Consider the following 10,759-nt stretch of genomic DNA (forward strand, 5'->3'; position numbering starts at 1 on the left):
TTTCAATGACATTTTAGAAGCAGTCTGGTGGTCCGCAGATTCGCAGTGTCGCTCAACGGTTGATTTCTGAATATTGCTAGAACCAGTTGTAGTAAATGCATTTTTCATTTGAAATTTTATACATAATGAACATTTAAGCTTAACCTGTGACGGGTCTTCTGAATTTATGACAATCCACGGGAACAGGTCTTTCCAAACGGCGTACGTTTTATCTGAGGCTGACACATGTTTCTGTTGCTCATACGTGGCAGCGCTAATTATTTCATTGATTATAAACTTAACAATTACTTTCGGGTCGATTTTTTTCGGCTGAAAATACGAGTCAATCGTGTTTACTTTTGACAGCGACATTGTACCGGATGTTTTTATAAAATTGCGTTAATTCCACCACCTTACTATACATACGATAACAACCGATGATAGTCGGAACTACAGGAAGTAACCGTTAGACGTTGCAAGGCATTTATACGAAGTTAATTCCACCACCATACTATACTTACGAAAACAACCGATGATGGTCGGAACTACAGGAAGTTACCGGTAGACGCTTGCAAAGCGTTCAGACGAAATTAAAAATAAAATAATCAGAGTTTACTTTCGGTTACGTTTACGCGAAAGAAATGTTGTTCAGTGCGTAACCTGATTTTTGTGTGCGTTTTCATACGCTTAAATTTTGTTTTGAATGCGTAAACGTGTTATTTCCATGCGTAATTTACGCGTATACGCATCTTATCTGGAGCCCTGCTTGTAGCCCAACCCATTTGCACTATACTTATATGTACATTTGCTTTTTTTGTGCTTTTCATATCTGAGATGTATGATATAGTTGCAATGAAATATTATTAACATAAACTATTTGTCACGTAAGCGTACATTGTTTCTATGTTGATAAAATAATATATTCACTATAACCTTATGATATTCTTATTCTAACATACAGAGATGTAAAAAACGTTTCGTATACTAGTTAGATAGAAGAAATATTGTTACATACACATATATGATATAAAAATATTTTATACAAATATCACGATATCTTACCTTAGACGAGCTGCTCAAGTGTTCTCGGTATGTTAGAAAAACCTGCGCTTTTTATAGTAAATGCTAGAACTTAACATTGCCACATTGCCCTTAGCTGTCAAATAATTCTGGAAGGCAATCTGTAACAGGTTGTAACTTCAATCATTTGATGACATTGTGTAACATTTGACTGGCATGGAAGTGTCCTTAGGATATAAGTGAAAAAAAGCTAATTCACTGTCCTTTAACTGTGACGGGTACTAAACAAAACCTGATTTTTTAGTCATAATTACAGATAAGATAAGATATTGTTTAGTATTGCGACATGTGCATGAGTACAATGACATAACGTACAAGGGGAAAAAAGACACGAAACCTTTGAGCCTATATGTTACCCGTACATGAACATAAAATTTCGATTACATCTGAAATATACTTTGACTGAGACTGTAAAGCAGTAATTAATATTCCGCCTGTTTATCTTGGAGAATATTGCATTTAGTAAAACAGGGAGGAGCCGCTGGTTCGATCATCGTGTGAGGCGTAACCTTTCGGCAAAAAATCGGTTCGAACTTTGAGACTATTTGCCATGTGTTTCTAAATCGCAGATTCAGAGATCAAGTGGGTAAGTAGCCATTCCTTTGGGAACAAATTGACAAGTACTTGATAGTTATCCTTGGTGTGACTGACCGCTGCGATACGGATAAAAGAAAGACAAATATTTCAGAGACGGCAAGAAAAAGAAAGAAAAACATGTTTATAAATTACCAGAGTAGTTGATAACGCACTGAATTGATTTCCATGGCTACAGGGTTGAAATGTAATGTTGCTTAGCATATGGAGCTTTTATGTAAAATGATAAATGAGATTACAAGGTTTTGGCTATTCTATTTCTGTACAGACATAATTCAGTGAGATTAAATACAAGTAATTTATCATTGACTATAAACATACCAGTTAACCTCGGGAAATGTAAAATATATTTATGCTCCCCATGTAATAGAAACAATAATTGATGGTTAAACAGTCAACTCGAGGCAATCTTTTGTATTTTTACACCTGTCTAATCTCTATAACCTAAATAACCTATGACGGATAGAAAAAAACAACAACATTCATTTATTGGGTAAAATCCACTCATGACTCGTCGAAGGTCCATACCCCGTCACAGAAAAACGTTCTCACTCGACCCTTGATTTTGGAAGCTACTTTATTACCGAGAGATGGTGGAGGTGTCACCGAAAACCTTCATGAAATAACCTGTTGTCAATAAATTCAAAGTGAAGAAATTTTTATTAGCGTCATCTGTCGTGTATGTAGTTCAAATAATTGTACAAAAAGTCTAGCGAGTCTGTCAATGTTCGCCGTAGGATATCTACATTGGTATACCGTTTCTGCAATTTCATCGTCTCTCAAATCAGTGAAGTTCGGTCCATCCATTCAACGGGTTGGTTGAGGTCATCTATGTTAAACACGTAAAATATGTCTCCCCAATGTTGTTTTTGTAACTTTTCATTTACAAATATACTCGATTTACTTATAATCATTTAAAATTGGATGCATGGGTTTAAAGGTGAATGATATAACGGATGGATTGCTTGCAGACAAAATGATTACCGATTACATATTGCAATGATTAATTTGACGGGAAGATGGCAATAACTGGACAGTCAGTCAATTGCTGAAACAGAAACAAAGGAAATTGATGAGGTAACAGTCAAATTATATATTAAAGTTGCATAGTAAAATATGATTACGTTCCAATACTATTATTACAAATTACTATCTAAAAATGTATTATATTTGGCAATCACCGTGAATATATTTCAGTTAACAATATGTACAATATTTACTCAAGGCATTGCTGATGTTTCTGTTTACATCACATGACCTTTGCTTCCCATCTTTTACTTTTCCTTTATAATCTATGAACAGTTTGCTTTTATATTAAAACATTAGTAATGAAGGATTCTATTTCCCACAACTGTTTTTTTTTTTGCAGTTAACAAAACTGTGTTTCCATGCGTAGATTTGAATATATTGGTCTCTGTCAGAAATATTGAAGAATAAGCTTCAATTGGAACTAAGTCTTGGAACTATTTTAAGCAAAACTTGGCCTTTAATTCGTGCATGAATAAATGTGTATAGACTGTGTTAAATATTCAATTGCTGAACAGAAAAATCTGTAAGAGTTTTTCGGACCGGACAAGAACACCTTCATGTAAATTTTCTGATCGGGCAAAAATCCCAACCTGTAAGAGTTTTCCAGAACGGACAAAAACATAACAAGTAAGAGTTCCAGAACGGACAAAAACCCAACCTGTAAGAGTTTTCCAGAACGGATAAAATCCCTAGCCTGAGCAGACAAACAACAAACACTTCAATTTTCCAAGTAGTTAAAAAATCTACCAGGCGGATAGACAACTGGTAAAAGCATTGTTATTACGAAAATCAAAAGGTAAATGAGACGTAACAATAGCTCCACCATTTTCTTTGAAAAATGGAACTTAAAATATTAAAAAGCTTCATCTAATGAAGTATACACGTATCTGCATTTATTTATTATAAAAATCGGTAAATTATACCGTTTCCATAATCGTATGGTTGGTTTCCGAAACAGTTTCCGAAACGGCCAAAATAGTTTTAACTGTATAACTGCAATTTGGCTCTTGGCAGCAATTAGTGTAGCCGCTTTTTTCCTGAAGAGACCAGTACTGCTAGTAATAATTGTAATAATTGTAATTGGCAGATTTTGATAAGGCGAGGTCAGGTGTTTCAGTTGATATTACCCAATGTGAGGACACATTAATATTTATTACATAGATAACACGCGTGGAGTTTGCAAGGACAAATCATTACACAGTAACTTTTTGATATCCTTTTAAGGCCGCGTCTACACCTATTCAAGTTTCTTACATGTCACATTTAGATGAGCTAAATAGATGGCCCTTTCAATATTTTATCAGGCACAATTTTTACTGAAATGTCTAATTAAGAATGCCCAGGATTTATACCTTTGTCTTTGCAATGCTATCATGTTTCTGTAAAATATGTGAATAAAAAAGCGGGAAAATGATGCAATTAGCTAAAAACAATGGAGTAAATGAAATTGAAATGTGTACATTCTTTTAAAATAATGGAAAATGTGAGAAAATTTTTTTGAGCTGATAAATTGATGCAAATGAAAGTGATTCTCTATTATAATGAACAAGATCATTTAAAATCCCTTTGACTACTTGAAAACTGATTTTTTTCTTTTCTTTTTTTTGTTCTTCTGTGTATCAGTGTATTGATCTGTTCCTGAGACCAAGACATTGTATACATTTACTTAAATTTACAGATCAGTAACAAAAAAGTCAGAAAATAATAAAAAAGAACAACACTTTCACACCTTCAGGGCACATGTTTTGTGTCAAACCGGTGTTATCAGTGTCTTGACAGCCAAAAACTTGTAGAAAAATAGAACGTGTTCTAACTGTCTTGCAAGGAATTATCTTCTTGGATATCACATAATTTCTCTTTAAAACTCATTCAAGTAGGGTGTCTACACTATGCAATACAAGAGAATATGATACTTGCATTCAAGACTTGGATAGGTGTAGACGGGCCCTAAGGCCGCGTCTACACCTATTCAAGTTTCTTACATGTCACATTAAGATAAGCTAAATAAATGGCCCTTTTAACATTTAATCAGGCACAATTTTAACTGAAATGTCTAATTAAGATTGCCCAGGATTTATACCTTTGTCTTTGTAATACTATCATGTTTCTGTAAAATATGTGAATAAAAAAGCGGGAAAATGATGCAATTAGGTAAAAACAATGGAGTAAATGAAACTGAAATGTGTACATTCTTTTAAATAATGGAAAATGTGAGAAAAATATATTTTGAGCTGATAAATTGATGGAAATTCTTTATTTGATGAAAGATACTCACTAAATCAAGAAGATCATTTAAAATCCATTTTGACTACTTGAAAAACAGATCTTTTTGAATTTTTTGCTCTTCTGTGTATCAGTGTATTGATCTGTTCCTCTGACCAACATATTGTATACATTTACTAAAATTTACAGATCATGAACACTGAATCAGTAACAAAAAAGTCAGAAAATAATGAAAAAAAAAACAACACTATCACACCTTCGGGGCACATGTTTTGTGTCAACCCGGTGTTATCAGTGACTTGACAGCCAAAAACTTTAAAACTCATTCACGTAGGGTGTCTACACCATGCAATACAAGAGAATATGATACTTGCATTCAAGACTTGGATAGGTGTAGACAGGCCCTAATTTTCTTGCAAGAAGTTATCTTCATGGATGTAACATAATTTCTCTTTAAAAACCATTCAAGTAGGGTGTCTACACTATCCAATACAAGAGAATATGATACTTGCAATCAAGACTTTGATAGGTGTAGACAGGGCCTAACTCGCAGAAAAATGTCAATTATAAATTACTGACTATTTATGTTTTCAAGAAAAGTAAGAAAAACATTATTTTGTTTCATATGACAGGAATGAACTGCATTAATAATCCTATATATTTCGAAAACTCATTATTTTACATACTAGATTAAGTTATTTGACCCATCCACCTGTAAACTTAAATGAAAGTGTATTTGTACGTGACTTCTGGGGACAAACAATATGATGCTGAATTAAAAAGGTGACACTTTCTCTATTTTTATATCTAAAATTGAGATGTAAGAGCCAATTTGCAGTTATATGGGTAAGAGTTCCCTACGGTCTTCTTAAAACAAACTCTTACCCATACATAGCAATGATATCGCGCTTGCCTTACTAAACTCTCAATATACATACAAATTTTTTTCATACAGATCTTTTGGAATAACTCATTTTGCAAAAATCAGCTTATATATTTTTTAGTGTATACTTTTATGCTTTTAATGATTATTAAGAATATTATATACTTGTGAACACTATCTTGCAATTTTCTATTACAACAGCCCAATAGTTAAATTAAACATATGAACGATCACACAGCTACAAATATAAACAAAATCATAAGTCTTAATATATAAACCTATTATAAGAACAAAGTGTAATATCAGAATGCTTAATAAAGAAAACTGGTATAAGAACAAAGTGTAGTATCATAATGCTTAGTAAATAAAACTGGTATATGAACAAAGTGTAGTATCATAATGCTTAGTAAATAAAACTGGTATATGAACAAAGTGTAGTATCATAATGCTTAGTAAATAAAACTGGTATAAGAGCAAAGTGTAATATCATAATGCTTAATAAATAAAACTGGTATATGAACAAAGTGTAATATCATAATGCTTAGTAAATAAAACTGTTATATGAACAAAGTGTAGTATCATAATGCTTAGTAAATAAAACTGGTAAAAGAGCAAAGTGTAATATCATAATGCTAAGTAAATAAAACTAGTATATGAACAATGAACAAAGTGTAATTTCATAATGCTTAATAAAGAAAACTGGTAAAATAACAAAGTGTAATATCATAATGCTTAATAAATAAAACTGGTAAAAGAGCAAAGTGTAATATCATAATGCTTAGTAAATAAAACTGGTATAAGAACAAAGTGTAATATCATAATGCTTAATAAAGAAAACTGGTATAAGAGCAAAGTGTTTAGTACCATAATGCTTAGTAAATAAAACTGGTATAAGAACAAAGTGTAATATCATAAATGCTTAATAAAGAGAACTGGTAAAAGAGCAAAGTGTAGTATTACAATGCTTAATATTTAAAATAAGTTTAAGAGCTAAGTGTCTTATTATGAATTCAGTAAGCTATGATATTCATTCTGTTCTTATACTAGTTTTATTTATTCAACATTATGATATTTCACTTACCTCCTAAACTTGTTTTAAATATAAAGCATTGCAATTCTTCACTAAGTTTGCTCTTATACCAATTTTCTTTGTTAAGCATTATGATTTTTTATACTTTGCTCTCATAAAAGTTTAATACTAGTTTAGTTTATTAAGGCAAGAGGCGTACCTTGTATTAATTGATGTGAAAACTGCCAGAAGATGTTTGGGAAGGAATTAGTTTTTTCTTTGTTCTGAATTGTCATAGGTGCGTTTTGTCATATAGTTATTACAAATTCTAACACGACCCGCATTTTTCCCTATTGAACAAAGAAGAACAGAAAGTGTCTGTTATTATGCAACAGATGCACAGTTTGACGTTCTATATTTAGACATGTGACGTAATCATTATACACGTGACTTAACCACTAAAAATCCGACGCGCTGAAAATAAGTACGGAAACAAATCAGGCGCAATTTTGCTTAACTATCAAGTACGGCAACATTTATTTGTTGATGTCGTGTTAGAATCGAAAAAATATATCCAAATCAGTGATTTTATCGCTTGATAATATCACTGTTTGTCGTTCGGATGCGCATCATTATATCACTCGGGCTACGCCCTCGTGATATAATTCCTCGCATCCGAACTCCAAACAGTGATGTTATTGAGCGATAAAATCACTGTTTGGGATATATTATTTCTTAAATATATTACCTGGGAATTATCAGAAATTGAAAGTAGATAAATAATTGTCTATATTTCTTGGGGAAAAAATCAGGCCTACAATGAGCAAATAGAGTAAAACACATATAACACATTTTTTTTCATCAATTTGTTTAAATCACGGTTCTCTTAAATCATGTCACGTTTTAGACAAGTTAAAATGTTTTATGCGAGAATAAATTAAAAAAAAACAGTTTATTAGTGGGACACCAGTCTGTACATCAAGATTTTTCTTGCATGATACAGACTACAATACTATTTTCAAATTTACATTTAATTCTGTATTTTTTTAGTTGCACTTAAATATTCAGTCATATACTGTACCCATTGGAAAATACTATATGTGCATGAAGTATAGATTTTATTATTTTTTTACAAAGTTGATTAACCAATCAAGTACGGATTACAGATCACGTGCTGCTCCATGTACCGAAAACATGTCACGTGCTCCTCCATGCCTCAAAAAGTAATCGCATACCAATTCCCACGGAAAAAAACAACTTGGGTCTAATTAAAATGTTTCACCTTTTCCTCGTTAACGTGTGTAAGGGAGGAAACTAATTTCAAGAAAAGTCGCGAAATTGACACATTTGTTTCCCTTATATTCTAGTATAATTATGAGACAGATATGTATGTACATATTGCATCGTAACCTGTCTAATCAGGAAATTAACATGTAAACAGATATGTATATTACACACAAAATGATTTGATATATAAAAACAGTTTCTTAAAATATCAGTTTTTAAAAAATATCCTTGTTAAAAAACAACGAAGAATGCTATGACACGTAGAACATTTTTCTCAACATTTAGGATGTCATTTCGATACAAAATACTCTAAACCGACGTAATTAATTTTTTTCAAACTCCACCCAAAGGAGGACGATTCCTTAATTTTATGTTCCTACCAAATATAAAAGACATCAGTCAATTGAACAAGGTTACACCTGTTAATGTGTAAAATATTATTTCTAACATTAGTGACCTTGACCCAAATGACTCTTTACTGAACTAAACGAACGAGGACCATCCGAGGCTTTTTTAACAAAGTGACCCCTTACTCCACAAAGAGAACCATTTAAGGTATCTTCCTGCCAAATATGGAAGATGTCATTAAATAAGTAAAGTAAAAAGGAGAAATTTAAGATAAATCCAAAGAAAGCCCAACACGACAAAATTGAAAATATTGCAGGCTCGGTTTGATTTAGCCTGGTCATGGACGGTACTGGAAAATGCAAGCTACCGTCCACGCCCCCTAGCACCGGCTTAAGCAGAATTTAACATTTAAACACGAAAAATTGTGAAATTTTGAATTTAGTCACATTAGCAGATGTTTTCATACGGCGATTATCATGGAACCTTCTATGTCACAGTAGTGCCATTCCATGATAAGCGGCGTGAGCCCAGAAACTCTCGGCCAACTACAATGATCTTATGTTAGCAGTTCTACTAGCAGTGAACATATTCACAACAAAACATTACACGAGCAAATAACACACCTAACGCCATGCTTATGAAATTTGACTTAAACAAAAGAAGGCAAAGTAGCAGTACATCAAAGAAAAGGGGTAAGACAACTTTAATAGCAGCCAGATCTGAGGTGCAGACAAAACTATAATAAATTGCAAAAAAACAACAGCATTGAACTATACAAAAAACGCTACCAACGAATGCTGGAGGTGAAAAATAAAATAAGTGAAATAGATGCGGCCAAAGGAAGTGAAAATTTAACCTTTAAGAGCAAAGCAAATAATGATAGTAGAGAAGTAGACTTGACACCAAGGTCACTACCAAAAGCTATTGTCAGGAAACTTGTTATGGGAAATGCAGTATGCGCAGGAATACAAGGCGTTGTGCAGCAAATCCGGCAATAATCTAAACATTGATAAAATTTGCATTTAGCGCCAGAATTTAAAAAAGTACATTATCCTAACAAAGAGTTTTATGCAAAGGTGGGAAATTAAACTGCAAGACTATATTATTCAACTATGAAACAGTTGAGTTATTTTTGCAGAATATTGAGCTAGTGCGCCATCAGTACAGATCCGCTGCTGCAGTAAAATCAAAACTACCAATCAATAAGCTGATAGTGCAAACGGACTTCGCTGAAAACTTTGCTTGTCAGACATCAGAAAACATACAGAGCGCATTACGGAACTTATAAATGTAACTTTACATCCGGTTATGGCGAACAGGATATCACAAAATCGTAACATTGAGTACAGCTATTATGTTCTCGTATTTGATGTCAGCAAACCTAACTCTCGGGCCGTTGTCATTCAAAAGTTGGTTCCATTACTTAAGGGAGATTTACGAACACCGACAAAAATTCATTACTGAACGGATTTGCCGATCTCTTAATTTCGCAACCGATATAGCTATTATATTTTTGAAAGAGTCCTTTTGACGGAATCGATGTAGCTTCAAATGCGGTTAAGCAGGGAAAAATCTCAATTCAAGAGTTCTTGGGCTTAATTAGGCATTAACTCACGAGAAGAAAGTTAAATATGTCCTTTAGTCGCAAGAAAACAATGACGATGCTGATGCTTTGATAAAAGAGAGAAATGCAAGCCTGATTTCAGGCCCCATAAACTTACATGCCGTTTTGCCTGCTGCTGACAGCTATTCTTTGTACGCAAGTGAAGTGTCCTGTTATTGCACCAACTGATGGAAACGAACAAGTATGGAGCCTATTCTTTGCCAAAAATCCAGCTTTTTTGATCTGAGTTGAACAGTTTGCTAACGGACGAAATACCATTGTATTTCTTTGTACTATGTAAACTCCAATGTTGCATTCTTGGATTGAGTTTGCCGATTTAACATTGTAAACATGCATTTCAACAAATTACATTTTGTCAAACGACAAAACATTTACTGTTTTGCTGATAGTAGCAATACCAAGTGTTCATCTTAACATGCGGAATACTCATTGTTCGTGTATACGCTAACAAAACAGAAGTTACTTTCTTAGCTTTACATTGTCGAACCATCATGATTCGGATCAGCATTATCCAGCTATACACGTTTTTCAATAGGAGATAAAATAAGCTCCGCTCATTTTCCCGCCCACTACATCATCGTAAATAAACGTATTTATCCGCTCATTTTTGGTATTTACCGTCGGCGACAAGACGGATACAAGAACACGCACAGACGTAGTTTCAATTTACCACACCTTTAAGGTGTAAAGTTATTCACCAAAC

Source organism: Ruditapes philippinarum, unplaced genomic scaffold (genome assembly GCF_026571515.1).
Source record: "Ruditapes philippinarum isolate M1 unplaced genomic scaffold, ASM2657151v2 ctg9573_1_1_1_1, whole genome shotgun sequence".
In the NCBI taxonomy this organism is placed as follows: Eukaryota; Metazoa; Mollusca; class Bivalvia; order Venerida; family Veneridae; genus Ruditapes; species Ruditapes philippinarum.